Source organism: Triturus cristatus, chromosome 11 (genome assembly GCF_964204655.1).
Source record: "Triturus cristatus chromosome 11, aTriCri1.1, whole genome shotgun sequence".
Taxonomy (NCBI): domain Eukaryota; kingdom Metazoa; phylum Chordata; class Amphibia; order Caudata; family Salamandridae; genus Triturus; species Triturus cristatus.
The window spans coordinates 1,087,249,207-1,087,266,080 of record NC_140594.1 but is presented as its reverse complement, the minus strand read 5'-3'; positions in this window follow the sequence as shown (position 1 = coordinate 1,087,266,080).

The window sequence follows — 16,874 nt, the reverse complement described above, 5'->3', positions numbered from 1 at the left end:
CATTAGACTTCAGAAAACAGGAGGCAAACCAGCAAGCTTTTAAAGATTACTTGGAGGGAAGGCAGAGTCCAACTCTCCTTCCAGGAGTGTCAGTGAGCAGCAGGGCAACAAGCCGAAAAGCAGTCCTTCCAGAAAAGCAGTCCAGGTGAGTCCTTTGGGCAGCACAGCAGTCCTTCTGACAGATGTCCAGATCAAGATCCAAGAGTGTCTTATTTTAGGGGGTCAGAGACCAGTACTTATCCCCAAAAGTGCCTTTGATGTAGGGAATGACTTCAAAAGAACTCTCTGAAGTGCACAAGGATCCGTTTCAACCCAGTCCTGTCTGCCAGGCTATCTGTGGGGGGTAAGTACTCCTTTGTGTGTGGACAGCACACTACCTATTGAAGTTTAAGTGTCAGCCCCTCCCATTCCTCCCTGCCCAGAAAGACCCATCCAAATGCAGATGAATGTAGATGAGTGCTCAGTATACAGATGAGTACTCAGAATGCAGACAAGCCTCACCTTTCTCTGTTTGTGGCTGTCCCTAGGGAATGCACAAAGTGTAGTTGTCACCCACCCCAGATATCCATTTGGAACAGGCTGTCAGGCACAACGATCACTAAGTACAGAGAAATGTCTACTTTATAAAGTGCAAAAAGAACAAATCATATACGGAGTGCTGAACAATGTCAAGCACCCACCCCCAGTACAGAAATCTGGGCCTAAAACCATTGTTTTTTGCTCACCACTCCGTTCCAGTTTGGATCCAGCCAAATACAAATTAGTCTTGACCCTGCTCCCCAAGGGAACAGTCTAGCCCGAACTGCCAGGCTAGGTCCACCCCAGACCAGAAGCAAGCATCCTAGAACCGGTTTCAGGATATCACCCCTTATCAGCCAGAATAGCCTGCCTCCGGTGGCAGGGTGAGCATGGGACCCACGTCTGGGCATACCCGTCCCACTTAGGGCAACAAATGCAAAAAGTACAAATGATGGACAGAATGTTGAACAATGCCAAACACTCACCCCAATACAGAGATCTGGGCCTAAATCCATTGTTTTTTTGTGTGGATTTAAAAGCCGCCTTCAACATGGTATCTAGGAACAAATTGTGAGAGGTCCTGAAGGAGATGGGGCTGCCTTTAGATCTGCTCTCCCTAATTGTCCGTCTCCACGAGGACAATTATGGCATGTGCATCACCAATCGGGACTCAACCATAGATACATTTTCATAATTAGTTTTACTGAGTACTCTAAATTAATTCCCATGTAGGCACAATTCCCTATTACTTGCAATTCCCAAGCCTACAAGGGTATATTGGGGTTCCCACTGTTTTTTCGTATTGCACTTTCTAAAAGTGGCATTTCTGAAATAGTAATTTTAAATCCAACTGCACCAGTAAGGAGGATTTATCATTACCATTCCAAACATATCAATTATGAAAAAGCAACTCCTCTGTGATCAAGAATTACAGCATAAAAGTGTATTAAGGAATTCCCAATGCTGGTCAATGAGAGGGGTAGATCTAAAGTAGTAAAAAATGAAGTAGGCTGTTTGTCACTACCCGGACATGAAAAACATAAAGGTACATGTCCTACCTTTTCCTTACACAGCACCCTGCCCTTAGGGTTACTTGGGACCTACTTTAGGGGTGACTTAAATGTAATAAAAAGGGGAGTTTAACACTTGGCCAGTTGTTTTAAATGGCAAGTCAAAATGGAAGTAAACTGCACACACAAACACTGCAGTGACTGGCCTGAGACAGGTTTGAAAGGCTGTTTGTTTAGGTGGCCAATGAGAGCTGCAGGCCCACTAGTAGCATTCGATGTACAGGCCCAGAGTATATGGTATACCACTTTCCAAGGAACTTACCAATACAACAAATATGCCAATCAGGTGTACACCGATGTCATCATGTTTAGGGGAGAAGCACATGCACTTAAGCACTGGTCAGCAGTGGTAAAGTGCTCAGAGTCATAAGGCCCAAAAAAAGAATCAGCAACAATGTGAGGTCTAATTCCTCTCAAAATCCAAAGGAAAGAATGCCTAAAGGGTCTGGAAAGACTCTAAAAGTGTTCAAAAGAGATCTCCGGTCCCAGAATGTGTGAACACTAAGGGGCCTATTACGATGGCGCACCGTACCAGGAAAGTGGACCGGCCACCACAGGTGCGGCGGTCCCACCATGGGAATTAGGATGCCACCACCACGGTGGCGGTGGCATCCCGCATTTGTTGCATTGTGGCGGGAAGTGCTGTAAGCAGCACCCTCCACAATGCAATATATCCGGTGCCTGCCACATTGTGCATGCAAATGGAGGGGGTATCATGGGTACCCCCACGTGCCCCCCAACCCCTGGGGGCCTGCAACGGGCCCCCGAAAGTGAACTCGGCCTGGCTTTCTATGACGGGGTCTCCACCATGGAGAGCCCTGCACCGCCGCCCATCATAATATGGATGGCGGTGTCTTGCAGACACCGCCACCATATTGGAGCCCTTTTCCGCCCAGTCGCCTGTCCGACCGGTGGAAAACTGGCGGACGGTATTTCTGTCTGCCGGTGTCCCCACCACCATCGTAATTTGGCGGGAGGGAAATGGTAGGCGGGCGGTGGTAAATGGCGGGCGATCTGCCCGCCAACCTAATAGACCCCTAAGTTATAACATACAGGACTCTCCTGGGCAAAACCCCTCTGTATGCATCATGAGGAGTACCATTATACATGTACATTCTCATGTTGAAGACTGCAACATTGGTAAAAGATCTCACCCTGGACATGGGAAAGACATTGTCTTCTTACACTCAGCCCAGGTTGAAACATTGCTGAATAGGCCTTCCGGTTAACCTTCTGGCTCTCTCCATGTTATTTTCGCCAAGGTCTTCTTCTCAGGCTCTCTCCAGTACAGTAATGTATTTATTCTTCAACTAACAATGCATGAGAAATGCATCTGCAAGAAAAATCACAGTAGCATAAAATAGGAGACAGTCTTTTATTCAACAGAAATTAGGCCTATTAAAGTCAAATTCAGACATCAATTCAATGGTAAACATTTAATATGCTCATATGCATTTAAGCACACATGAATATAAACTGTCAGTACATTAGCTTCATCTCATATGTGGCATACAGTAAATTCTGAAATGTATATGTATAAGTATGTCCAAGGACTATATTTCAATGCAATGTATGAAACATGGTATGGTGAGCAAAAAAACGATGGTTTTAGGCCCAGATCTCTGTACCGGGGCGAATGTATGACATTGGTCTGCATTCTGTCCATCGACTGTTCTTTTTGCATTTGTCACCCTGACTGGGACGGATATGCTCAGATGTGGGTCCCGTGCTCTCCATGCCACTGGAGTCAAGCTATCCTGGCTGATGAGGGCTGAAAGCCCGAAACCGGTCCTAGGATGCTTGTTTCCAGTCCAGGGAGGACCTGGCCTGGCAGTTCGTGCTGGACTGTTCCCATTGGGCCCAGGGTCAAGACCGATTTGCATATGGCTGGGTCCAAACTGGAATGGAATGGTGAGCAAAAAACAATGGTTTTAGGCCAGATCTCTGTACTGGGGTGAATGTATGACATTGTTCTGCATTCTGTACATTAACTGTTCTTTTTGCATTTGTCACACCGACTGGGACGGGTATGCCCAGACGTGGGTCCCATGCTCTCCATGCCACTGGAGTCAAGCTATCCTGGCTGATAAGGGCTGAAAGCCCGACACCAGTCGTAGGATGCTTGTTTTCAGTTTTCAAACTGGAATGGCATGGTGAGCAAAAAACGATGGTTTTAGGCCCAGATCTCTGTACCGGGGTGAATGTATGACATTGTTCTGCATTCTGTCCATCAACTGTTCTTTTTGCATGAAACATTAGTGCCCACATTACATAAATAATAATTCGTTTTAGTATAATTGAAACTTCAAATTGTATCTCCTCTCACATCTAAACTGTTAGAGCCAATTAATGTATTAAAAGCACACATGAGGTAAATATATCTAATTGTTTTTTTTAGTGAGAACAAGCCTACTAAGTAAGGATGGTTTATTCATCAAGACTTCAAATAATATATCATTTAGCAATTTTAGGAACCAATGTATAAGTCTCATAAGGTGTCATACTATGGAGAATCGGCCACCCTGTGTAGCTTGACATTTTCAATTGAAATGTACCTTTTTTCTTTGCGACCAGGAAGTGGTGGTAAAACAACTGTACGTGTACCCAATACTCCAAGCACTGGGACTGGTGCACGATAAGAGGGGCCAAACTCCTTCTTGTTCTCCACCTTCTCACGGACCAGATCACCAACTCGAGGTAGCCAGCCGACCACCGGAATCAGGAGCGCTTCTTCTGATGCAGAGGGCACGTGTTCTTTTGCCAGAGTGTCTCTTGCTTCTTGTAGATTCTGCAATACAGCACAGTGGTCATCCAGGTCAAAAGGGGCGGCAGCCGCCGCCATGTCTAGACCATCAAGGTCCGGAACAAACATTCTCACTCCAAAGAGCATCATGTAAGGGGTCCTCCCACCCAGAGACCTTCTAGGGGGATTATTAAGTGCACGTTGGACGTCATACAAGTGGGCAAGCCAGTTCCGGCCTGTACCTAACACCTTGGCTGTCGACGATTGCTTTAGGTCACGGTTCATCCGTTCCACAACACTATTGCCCCCAGGCCGGTATGGAGACGAAAATTTGACTTGGACCCCCAAACTTCTCATAGCCTCTTTGTAAGCCTTAGAGGCGAACACCGGGCCCTGATCAGAGTGAAGGGTACCACACGCAAAACTCCCTATAAAGACACGCAATGCTTTGATGACAGTCCTGGCATCAGCACTCCTTTGTGGCCACACCCACAGAAAACGTGTGCACGAATCCACTGCAACCAAGATGTACTTGTACGCAGTATCAGAGGTAAAAGGACCGCAGTGATCTAAATAAACACACGCTAGTGGTTGATTAGATATATGCAGCTGCGTTGGAGGTGGACGTGCAACAGAAGAAGGTTTGATCTGCTGGCAAATGTCACAATTAAGTACATAAGCCCGCGCTTGTTTATACAAACCGTACCACCAGTAACGTTGCTGCAAAAGAGAGACAGTCGCTGACACTCCAGCGTGCGCAGACGCAACACCTTCGTGAGCAGCTGTTATCAGATTTGGTCTGCAGTCCGCGTTGGGGATTAATCTATCACCAACGTCGTTAATCCTCACTAATGGGACGTTATCAGGACTTAAGTGATAATGGTATCGAGAAGGGAAACCTCTAGGGAAGTTTTTCCCTGTCTCTGTTGCCGCAATAGCTGCTAAGATGTCTGCATCTATCTTTGATTTTGATCTTGTAACTGCTGCTACTAAATATGTTGCCACTGCTGTTTTAGCTGCCTCGTCAGCCAAACTGTTACCGACAGCATGGACACTAACTCGTTGGTGACCAAGAGTGTGAATTACATCCACAAGTGGCAAACTCCCTTTGAGTTCTGACACTCGAGCCCAAATTGTCTTATGCTTTACTGAGCAACCTTTGGAGTCACGAAAACCATTCATAATCCAAAAAAGTATATTGTCGTTGTAAGATTGAACACAGTAGTAAGAGTCGCTCACTATAAGAGTAGTGACTCTGTGATCAGCAAACTCAAGTGCAAGCACCAGAGCACGTAGCTCCGCTAGTTGCGCGGTACAATCACCCAATGACTGCGTATGCACTGCATCAGATTTGAACTCTCCATTCACGAAAGTACCGACTACAATTGCGCAAGCCGCTGAATAAGCGTGCCTTGATCCAGTTGCGGGTTGCGCCGACCCGTCAGTGTATATGACACAATGGTATTCCTCGATAGGGCGCAATGACTGTGGAGCTGGATGAACGAATTCATACTCTAAGCTCTCTTGAGTCTGCAACGCTGCGTCAAAGATGTATTCGACGTCAGGCGAAGCCAAGGAGGTCGCCCATTGTATCCACCTTGGATGCAAAGCCTTAGAATTTGGTACACTAGCCTTAGTGACTGCTTCAAGAGCAGGAAACGGTGTTACCACCAGCATGCGTTTTCCTTGTGATAGCGCTCGTTCTTTCAGGATCGCCATCTGAACTGCTGTCAATACTTTTCAACAGTGGAAAATCGTAGCTCGGCCGAAGTGTACAGATGAGATTTGTAAGCAATGGGGACTGTGTCACCCTCATTGAACGTTAAGTACGTGAAACCTTCCGCGCCTGGAACGATTCTAATGGCCAGGTTGGTGTGGTTGTCACGAGTTTTTAGATATTTAGCTGTAAGAAGATCAGTTTGCAAAGTATATAATGCCAACGAGTGCTCTGGCAGCCAGCACGATCTGGTATAAGTTGGTTGTATCAAGGCATAAAGTGTCTTGATACGCTGGGCATAATCAGGAATGTAGGATCGACCGAAATTCAGAAAACCCAGCAAGGATTGTAATTTTTTCAGTGATGTAGGGATACGAAGGTTTGCGCATTTCTCAAAGAACTGCGGTGCCAAGCCTCGACCTTCATTATTGAGTTCGTACCCCAAGAACAACACTGTAAATTCAGCAATGTGCGACTTCTTAAAGTTAAACTTGTAACCGAAGTCTGCAAACATAGTCACCATGTTATCCACACGAGCAAGGTGTGGAAGCAACTCGTCGTCTGTCAGATAGATATCGTCGACATACGAGTACGCTTCCGGGTCTACCATCTCTAAGAGAGAGACCACGCGAGCGGCAAAAACTCCAGGACTGTTTTTGTATCCCATCGGGAGCCTCTTGAACAATTTTTGTTTACCACCCGAGGTAAATGCTGTCCACTCATAACTAAGAGGGGACAGATTATGGCAATAAAAGCCATTGGATAGGTCAAGTGTAGTTTTGAAACGTTTTCTCACAAGACTATCTACGAGAGCCGAACTATGAGTATTCTGTACCGTACACGTCTGGCAATGTGAGTTTAAATGCCGGTAATCCAAAACTAGGCGGTACGATCCGTCAGGCTTCGTAACAGTGAATAAAGGATTATTCATGGGTGACACACATGTCTCAATTACTCCTTGATATTCCAATTGCTCAAGGATGGACGCGACGTGAGGTCTAGCCTCGCGGCGCATGGGATATTGGGGTTGAGGCTGGGGATCGGATCGCAATGGAATCTCGTGATTGGGAGAACATTTATCCCAGCCAACCTGATTACGATATAACGCAGGCGCAAGCACCTGCGCCCACTCCCCGGCCAACCTAGTAGACTCCTCCGTGGGCACTGCGTGCCCAAAGGAAGGAAGTATAACTTCCTCTCCCCTAGGGGCGTCTAAAATGAAAGCCGGAGGCCAATCTTTCTCCGCCAAAAGAATATCATATGTGGTGGTAAGATTGTCCCAAAAACCGCTTTAATTTTGCGTTGTATGTCACCCTCAATATTAAGGACTATTTAAAATAATCTTTCTGGGGGGGCCACACGAGTATCAGCAGTTTCGACTGTGACATAAATGTCAGTTGCTGTCGCCTCCAGAAATGGACGCAATGCTTCCCGCACTACTGTAACTTCCGCCGCGCTGTCTAGCAGCGTTAGTGCCCATGTCAGGTTCCGAAGCTGTGTCCTGACCATCTGAGGCATATCTCGCGGAGATAGCAGCAACTTTCTTTTTCCGAAACGGTGGACGTGGTCTGGCAGCGTCTTCCTGCTTGCCTTTACCGTCAGTCTGGCGGGGCTGGTCACGACCCTGAGTGCCCCGTCCTCTTCCACGCTCTCCACCACCAGAGTGTGAAGTCGATGATTCCTGTGAAGAACGAGGAGAGCGTTGTTCAGAAACCTGAAATCAGGTGACTTAATACGAGTACGATCGCGCAAATCATAAGTGCGTTCACTATACGACTGAACTGGTGAGGCAGGACGAGAAACTTGTTTCTGTTGCTGCTTCTCTTGTTTTTTGGCTCGCCAGCTTTGTTTAGGAAAGTTGGGCTTTTCGTCCTTTGTAGACGAACTCACCTTAGTTTGTTATACTACATCTGGAATTTTGATGGTGGGCTTTACACCTAAGGCACTACGTCCAACCATCCTGTAGGCTTTCGCAATAATTTTTGCGAATTGCCGAGGCTTGTCTTCATCAGCCAGAAGCTCCAGCATATTGCCTACTTGGAACTGCATGGCATCTCCTTTGAGGTTGCCCATTACCATGGAACAAACCACATCGAAACTGTCGACAAACCTCATTCCCAACTCAATAGCTGCCTCCGCACCATGACTTTCTTGAACTTTCTTGATAACGGAGGGTAGTACAGCCATAGACGGAGTGCCGTATCACTTCGAATATGTCGCCGCAAAGATCTTGCCCCAATTGTCACAATCAACAAGCTCAGGGACCAGGTCTTTGGGCAAAGTAATGGTGAGTATCCTGTGTTTATCCACAGGTGTAGTGTTTGGAAACACGGCTTCTAATTGATCAAATTTTTCAGCAAGCCAGTAAGGAAATTCATCCTTACTGAGCGGGCGCTTGCCGACAACCGCGTTAACCATAACAGGGCTTATCACCACCGCGTGATGGTGATCCGCCCCGTGTCCAGCAACCGCAGGTGTTCCCACCTGAACCGTGCGTGACACATACTGCACCAAAGCCCTATGGACCGTAATCAGGGCAGTGTGTAGTGTTCGCAAATCACCCACTCCCACCGTCAGGTAGCGGGGGTGTGGAGTATATCCGGCCAGTACCGGCCATGTAGCTCCCGCAATTGATAACGGGCCCATTCTCGCCGGTACGACCTAATGGGGGAGGGCGCCATTAAACCAAATTGTATGCTGCCAGGCAGTAATAGGAATTTCCAGAGTCCGATATGGGGCATAAGCCGCAGGTACAGCCGAGGCTGTATATTCGTGGAACAAATTATCGTCTGCATCCACCTCCGCAAAGGTCACCCATGAGTAAAACAACTCATACGGGTAGGTGGTATCAGCACTGACCACAAAAACCAGGTACCCCATACGCCCTCAGATGAGTGCGCAGAGGAACCCTACTATGAGCGGGAATATTAACCGCCATTAGGACTCCTTAAAGATTGACAACGATTTTACTCAGTAGCACTTGGGCTCAAAAATTATAACCTTTTTAATTTTCAAGCTTTATAGAACCTTTAGTCTAAACCTAGGTAGGTTAAACCGTCACTCAAGTTTTCCAGAAACAAAAGCGAGGGTTGTTGTGGACTAAAATCAGCACTACTAAAGCGTCTCAGACGTTAAGACCAAACGTTAGGTGCGCCATGTTGCAGGGATTCTGCTTTTGCACAGAACTATGCGCAGGAGACCAGGACCTCAGAGAATTGTGTTGTACCAGAAAATCCTCCTCAGAACCCAGAACCCCTTATCCGACCAGCTTAGTATCTCATTCGTTAACCTAGATCTAGCTAGGTGGTCCCAATGTATAGACAAACCAGAACAAGCGACTTATATATTTCTCAGGAGTGGTGGGAATCTGAAATACCTGTTCGTACTTATTTATTAGTCCACAACGGAATAATACAGACACGGTAAAGTTTAAAGAGTTTATTTTATAAACCTCGCGTCCTAAGATGCAGTACTTTGGCTAACACTAGCAGACTAACAATACAGATCAGAATCATGAGCATTATTACAATACCATATATAATGAAAGGAGCAATCATACTATTAACCCCTTCCATGCTCATGACGGAACGATTCCGTCATGAGCATCGGTTGAGCTGTGCTCATGACGGAACCGTTCCGTCATGGCCCCGCCCGCGCTCGAACCCTTCAGCACCGCGGGGGAATCCGCGCAGCGTTGAAGGGGTTAATGACAGTGGTATACGGCCACACTCCTTTTACTATAATCTAATACTTTATTATTATTAGACTATTAGAAGGTCTCTTAGGCTAACAGGGGGGACCCCATACCGTATAGATCAGCTTAGTAGAATCACATCAAAAGATCAGCTCTCACAGCATACACCAGCTCTTCTTGTTCGAATGCCTCTAAAACCAAACTGTTCTGCAATATTAAAGACGCTCGTCCTTCAAACATTGGCAGCTGTACGCATGATATGTCTAACAAGTGTCTACGATCAATCTAAACACAACACTCTGTACCTTCTAGTGACCCAGACGCGTTCTTTGCATGATGTACAGACCAAGGGCACATTTCACGGTTAAGAATGTATAACAACCGTTTGTTATTCTGTAGGGCAAAGACGAATCAGCATTTTACAAAATGAATAACACATAACAACAGTGTCGTGTGCAGCGCAGCAGAAACAACAAGCGTGCTTGTTAACTATGATCTCGGTTATGCTAACTTAGTGTTGTAAATAGGGCGTGGCTTAGTCCATCTCACAGTGAAATATAGGTCTACTTTGTTAAGTAAAATTTTTATCATTAATTCAATGGTGCAAATTTAATATGCAAGTGCACGTTTAAACATAAATGAATATACAATTCTAGTGCATTGCATTAGCCCCTTCTGTGGGTCGGACGGCCGGGAACCATCCGACATAACAGTGCTCATGTGCGTCAGACAGCTCCTGGCCCTCCGAGCACATGGCACTGGAAATCCCTCTGGTGCGGCGGATTTCCTTTTCCCCCCAACAGCCTCAGGAGCTGGGGAAGAGCTTCCCAGCTGCCAAGGCTGTTTCCTTGGTTTCTCTGAAATGACTATCAGTGTGCACATCGCACTGATGTCATTTTAGAGAAACCGAAACTGAAATGAGCCGATAGGCCCCGGAGCATGTAGAAACACAGGGGTGGTATCATTGGAAGGGGGAGCATCTCGTCTTTCCAATGGAACCCCTCCCTAGTGGATCCCTGCTTGGGGGTTGCCCCAGGAGGGCATGCCAATGCCCCCACCCCCCCAAAAAAATGCCACAGCCTTTCTGTCACAATCTGGCCCCATGGCGAGGGGGGGGGCAGAAAGCACACAAGGCACCAGGGATTTTTTTGTATGTATATAGGGGTGGTGGTACCCAACATAGAAAAAAATTCACAGTCTTTCTCCCCCCAAGAGGCAGATGGGGGCAATAGTCCCTGGCTTGCCCCCAAGGAGAGGTGATGAGTGGAGAGGTGAGGAGTGGAGAGGTGTGGTACAGCGGCAAGGGCAGCTGACTTCGGAGCACAGGGCTCAAGGTTCGATCCCCGGCTCCGGCGGCAGCTTAGCTCAACATACTATGCCAATCATATCCGCGAGGGTGACAATCCAGCGAAGAGCGTTTTCTCGATACTCTCTAGCCTTAAATCTCAGCAGGCCACCGCTGGGTCGACTATCAAGTCCAATGAGCAGTGTGAGGACCTTGCCTCCTTCTTTCTTAGGAAGGTGGACAACATCTATAGGTCTTTTCCGACTGCACATAGTAACGTGCAGGTGACACGGTGTTGTCAAAAGGCTAATACTTTAGATGCCTTTCCGCCAATCCCTGCTGACCAGTTGCTACCATTGTGCAGTAAAATTAAGTCAGGATCCCCTGCAGACCCTCTCAAACCAGACCAATTTAGGAAAGTGCTTCCTGTAATCATATCCTCCAGGTGATAAACGGGTACCTCGCCATGGCAACCGTGCCCAGGGCATGGAAACAGGCCAAGGTGATACACCTGCTCAAAAAACCATCTCTGGACCCGGCTAAACCGGAGAACTACCGCCCTATTTCCTTGCTCCCTTGGGCGGCAAAGATCACGGAGGTATATGTCAACTCCCTCTTGCCGGACTTCCTGACTATGAACAACACGCTGGATCCCTCCCAGAATGGCTTCCAACCAGGTCACAGCACAGAGTCCGCTCTCCTGGCTGTGACAGAACATCTCTGGTCAGCACTGGACGCTGGGCCAACATTGGAACTGATTCTGTTGGACCTCAGTGCCGTGTTTGACACAGTGTCCCATGCCATACTGCACAGAGGTCGTTCGTGGTAACAGTCCCCTCGTATGCCTCAGGCGAACACCCCATCAAACAAGGGGTGGCACAGGGCTCCTCCCTCAGCCCCCTGTTATTTAATCTCTACGTCCAACCCCTGGTTGCAGTAGCCAAGAGCAGAGAACTGACCATGGTCTCCTACGCCGACGATACACAGTTGGTGGTGGCGCTCTCGAACGACGCCAAGCGGGGCGCCCTCAAGTTTCAGGGCAATCTAGCAGCAGTCGCCGAGTGGATGACCACCAACTGTCTCCAGCTGAATGCCAGCAAGTCGGAGGTATTGCTGGTGGGAAGGACCATGGTCAGTGGAGGGAACTCTGGTCGCCCACAAGCCTTGATAGTGCCCCTCCTCCCAAGCAGGTTGTGAAAAATCTGGGGGTGTGGCTGGACTCGTCCCTCAGCTTCCAAGTTCAAAACAAAAAGGTGGCAGGGACCTGCTTCGGACTACTGCGGGGGCTTAGACCCCTATTGGGTTTCTTTGATGCACCCACACGACAGGTCATCATTCAGGCATCTATAATGTCAAGACTGGACTATGCCTGCTCTCTGTATCTGGGGTCCAATAAGGCTGAAATTATGAGGCTACAAAGGGCACAGAACGCGGCGGCAAGAACCCTTCTTGGTTTGCGCAGGTCCTGCCCGGTGTCTGACGCCATTTATCGTCTTCACTGGTTGCCCGTGGCCAGGCGAATTGAATTCAAGGCTCTATGCATTTCTTTCAAAGCCTTGAAATTTACCACTCCTAGTATTCTGGCCAACATCCTCTCCCCATATGTTCCCTCACGACATCTCCGCTCACTGGTGGTGGTCCCCCAGACACGGAGAGTCCATGCTGGAGGCCGCTCCTTTCACAGTAGGAACTCACTTCCTGCTCACATCCGTGGCCTTAACAACTACCTAGAATTCAGGAAGGCCATTAAAACTCACCTTTTTCCTGCACCGTAGTCCTATTATCTGTTCCACCCGCACGTGTTCTGTTGCTCTGCTGTCAGCCCTGGGACGCCCCTTTGCTGGGGCAGCTGTTGCGCTATACAAGTTGTGGTAACATAACATAACACAACCATGTGACTCTGGGCAATAGCTCACTTAATTTCCACAACGGCCCCCAGCGCCTTGAAACCCGTAAGGGTGAGTAGTTCGCGCTTTACAAATACGGATTTACATTTTACATTTTTTATTTTACAAGGGGGGGCAGAAAGCCTACTAGATTTTGGGGATTGTTTTTTTATATGTAAGGGTATGAGCTAATGCCCTCACCCCCAACAAAGTATTTCTGCCCCCCCCCCCCGAAAAGCAGATTAGGGCAATAGCCCCTTATCTGCCCCTCCAGGGGATATATTTATGAGCATGCCAGTGAGAAGCCCCATAGGCAAGAGTCGCTCCCTTTTTCTAAGCACACATTATGGCTGTTTCAGTGATATTTCGGGGGCAGAACATCACTAGAAACCAGAGAGTGTTTGTGTTTGTGTAACCTGGAGTTTGGCAGATGGTCTGTGTGACCTATGGCTGGCATTTTGCTGGCCGTGTGTGTGGACCTTCACTTGGCTAATGGTGTGGGTGGACTTGCACTTGATGATAGGGTGTATAGATTGGTGCTTGCCTGGTGGTGTGCATGAAGTGGCGCTTGGCTGGTGATGTACATAGACTGGTGCTTGGCTGGCTGTGTGTATGGATGGTGCTTGCAGATTCCGCTTTTGGCCGTAGAGGGCACTGCCCAGAGGGGTGGGAGCTGGTTTTCTGGCTGTGGGGGCCTGTTTTGTCACTGGGGGACGGTTTTGCATCTGTGTTGCAATATCGTCCCCCAGTAACAAAAGCGGTAGTGGTGCTTTTTACCAGCCCTGGGGGGGGGCCTCCCAGGGATGTGATGAAAATTAGATTTTTTCAGCTAAATCTGAGGTTTGCAGGGGATTCTGTGTTTGCAAACTTTGGGGGATCGACACAAGCCATGACTCCCTGGACTCCCCCGGGTGTCTAGTTTTCAGAAATGTCTGGGTTTGGTAGGTTTCCCTAGATGGCCGCCGAGTCCAGGCCCAAAAATGCAGTTGCCCCGCTTTGCATAACCAGGTTGTTTTGTTATAGGTAATTTCGATGTCTGCACAATATGTTTTGGGCCCTTCCCTGCCACGGGCACTTGGCCTGACCACACAGGTGACTTTGGGGAATTCTGGGTGGGTGGAAGTTTGTGGATCCACACAGATTACAGAACTTTATATCACACAAGTATGAGGAAACGTAGTTTTTTTGGACAAAGTTTGAGTTTTGCAAGGGATTCCAATGAGAGCCACACAAGTCACTCCATCCTGGATTTCCCTGGGTGCCTAGTTTTATTAAATGTACACGTTTGTTAGGTTTCCTCAGGTGCTGGCTGAGCTAGGGTCAACTGTTATTATCTATTGACTTTCTATGCATTTCTGCCTTCCAAATGTAAGACAATGTTAAACAAGCATTCAAAATGCAAAAAGTCTTGCCTTTGATTAAGTTAAACCCATTTGCTCAGTTAATGATATTGTATAGCAAAGCAAATGGCTTTAACTTAATGAAAGGCGAGAACTATTGCATTTTTAATGCTTATTTTCTGGACTGCAGTGACACATCGATGTGTGTGTGCTCCAGAGGCGCAACTAGAACCAAATTTCGGGGGGGGGGGGGGACTAATAAAATTTTGGGGGGAGGGCTAATTCTTCCAGCAATAGGCAGAGTGGAGATGCAGGGGCTCTAAGCAGGGGTGAAAACACAACACAGCCTCATTAGCATGTAAATGGTCTTTTAAAGACCTGTGAAGTACTGCAGCTGCGTGTGTGCCCGGGAAGCTGTCTCAGCTGGGCTGATACAAACGACGGGGAGTGGCGTGGGGCTGAAGCCCTTTGAGCCCAATTGGCGTTGCGCACCTGGTGTGCTCACACTGCTCACTTCTCACTAGTGGAGAAGTTATGGCATGATGTCATGCCAGGTGAGCGTTGTACGGGAAGGGAAACCCTTTAAAGAGAGGAAATCCTTTAAAGAGAGTCGTTTTCTCTCAGATTTCCTGTCCCTTTTTGAAACTCAGGAGCAGCAACATTGTCGTGGTGTCACCAGGGCTTTAAGTGGAAGCTTTTTCAATATTATATACTAGCCATAGTTGCTGCTTATTTCTAACAACTATTGACAAAGCAAATAGTCCTGACCTGTAGGTATGATGTTACTTGTTGTATCATATATCTGGATGCACTGACAGAAACAGCCAGGCGGCACACTATGCCAAGCACAGATTTTAAGCAGACGTGTTTTTAAGCCATGCCCTTAATTACATTGGCCTTTGAGAGACCCCTCAGTTTTTTCATCCCACTTAAAGCTCTGGGTATGAGACACACACCCTTGCACTATGGGTGTGTGGGTGGCGCAAGGCAGCCAAATGTGTGCCAGTGCAGTAGGAAGGAGAAATAGCACCATATCCTAAGATATGTTGCTGTTCTGCAGCCTCCCTTTGACACAACACAGCCACTTGGGTTGCTGCACTACATTACTTCACTTTTTGAAAATTTGCCCCTAAATCTTTTTGTACATTTTGTGGCAGTCTATGTGCGTACACTTTTAGAGTAATAAGTTGCATAGTCAGAGGGCTTTCAGTCTCTGGTGGGTCCTCATAGCACTATGGATGCATGTCACAGTGCCCAACTGCACCAATCACAAAACAGTTATGTGACTGTCTAGTTACACACACAGACATCTGCAGTTATCGCATTACCCAATGGAGCTTTCATAACACACAAGTGCATTTCTTATCGATTAATTTAGCTTGCACTTATGTTTTTTATTTAAGGTGTGTGCATTACATTTTATTCTAATTTAGCAGATGGCAAAAGGACAACAGAATAGCCAGAGAATAATTTGTTCTTTTAAGCCACGTCCCGTCCCCTCCTCCATTGCAAGCAGGCTCACAGTTCCAGATGTTTTTATCCACTTTATCCACTGAGGGTACCATGTTATGGTGGCCGAAGCTCCTCATGAAATCTAAGGGTCTTTTCTACGCAGACCATTTCTTCCTATTAATTCTCTTTCTTAAGGACGTGGAATGCAGTACCTCGTGTCTCTGTGGCTGAACATCAAAGATAGGGCGTTGGCCAGGAGTGCACATGCACAGGTGAAACAGAGGAGAGCTGGGAGGAGCAGACGAGTAACAGATCGGGAGGAGAAATCAGGGCTGAGAAACACAGGGCAGAGGGAGCATGCAGATACAAAGGGAGAGGCGCAGAGGATTGGGGCAAGAGTGAGCATGGGAGTTGAGGTAAGAGAGATAGGCGTGATCTGCGGGCGGCTAAAGGTGAACGAAGTGACTGAGACTGATATTCCTGGGTAATAGAGGGAAAGAACCAGCCCTGCACTTGGGTCGCCATGTGGTAGCTCTCTGGGTCGCCGCGAAACCTCTAGTGACACGCTTGAATCCTCCCAGGGACCACTCACTGGTTCATCCTTCTGAAGTCGATAAAACGCATGGTGATTATAATAGTGTACTAACTTAACCCCAAGTCCGAGGACGAGAGGGCCACCAGTCCCTCACTGGGCCCAGACTCCCCTTTCCCACTGTAAATCCATTGTTGGTTTAAACAACAACTGTTCTTTAATTTATGTGGGATGCTAAGTGCTGGGGAGGGGGCAGGCCCCGGAGTCCCCTAGCTGTATGAGCTAATTATGATGTTTTCCATAATTGCTGATGGCAGGGCACACGCACACCCGACAGCTGAAGAAGAGGGGCGGTGGGCCGAGGGCTGCAGATGACAGGCCCTCCCTTGACGGGGAAGCAATGGGAAAAAAGGGACGGCCTGGCCCGGGCCCCCGTGCCAATGGAAGGGTGGACAATGGGCAAGGGTAAGCCGGACACAGAGCTGGGGGACAATGGCCGCAGCGGTGGGTGTGACAGGCACAGGCTGGGTGCGCGGTGCTATGGCACGAAAAGAGCACAACTCGGGAGCCTGGCTGAGGCGGGATGGCGAACATTGTTAGAGAAACAAAAGAAACAGAAATATGAGAGCAGAGAAA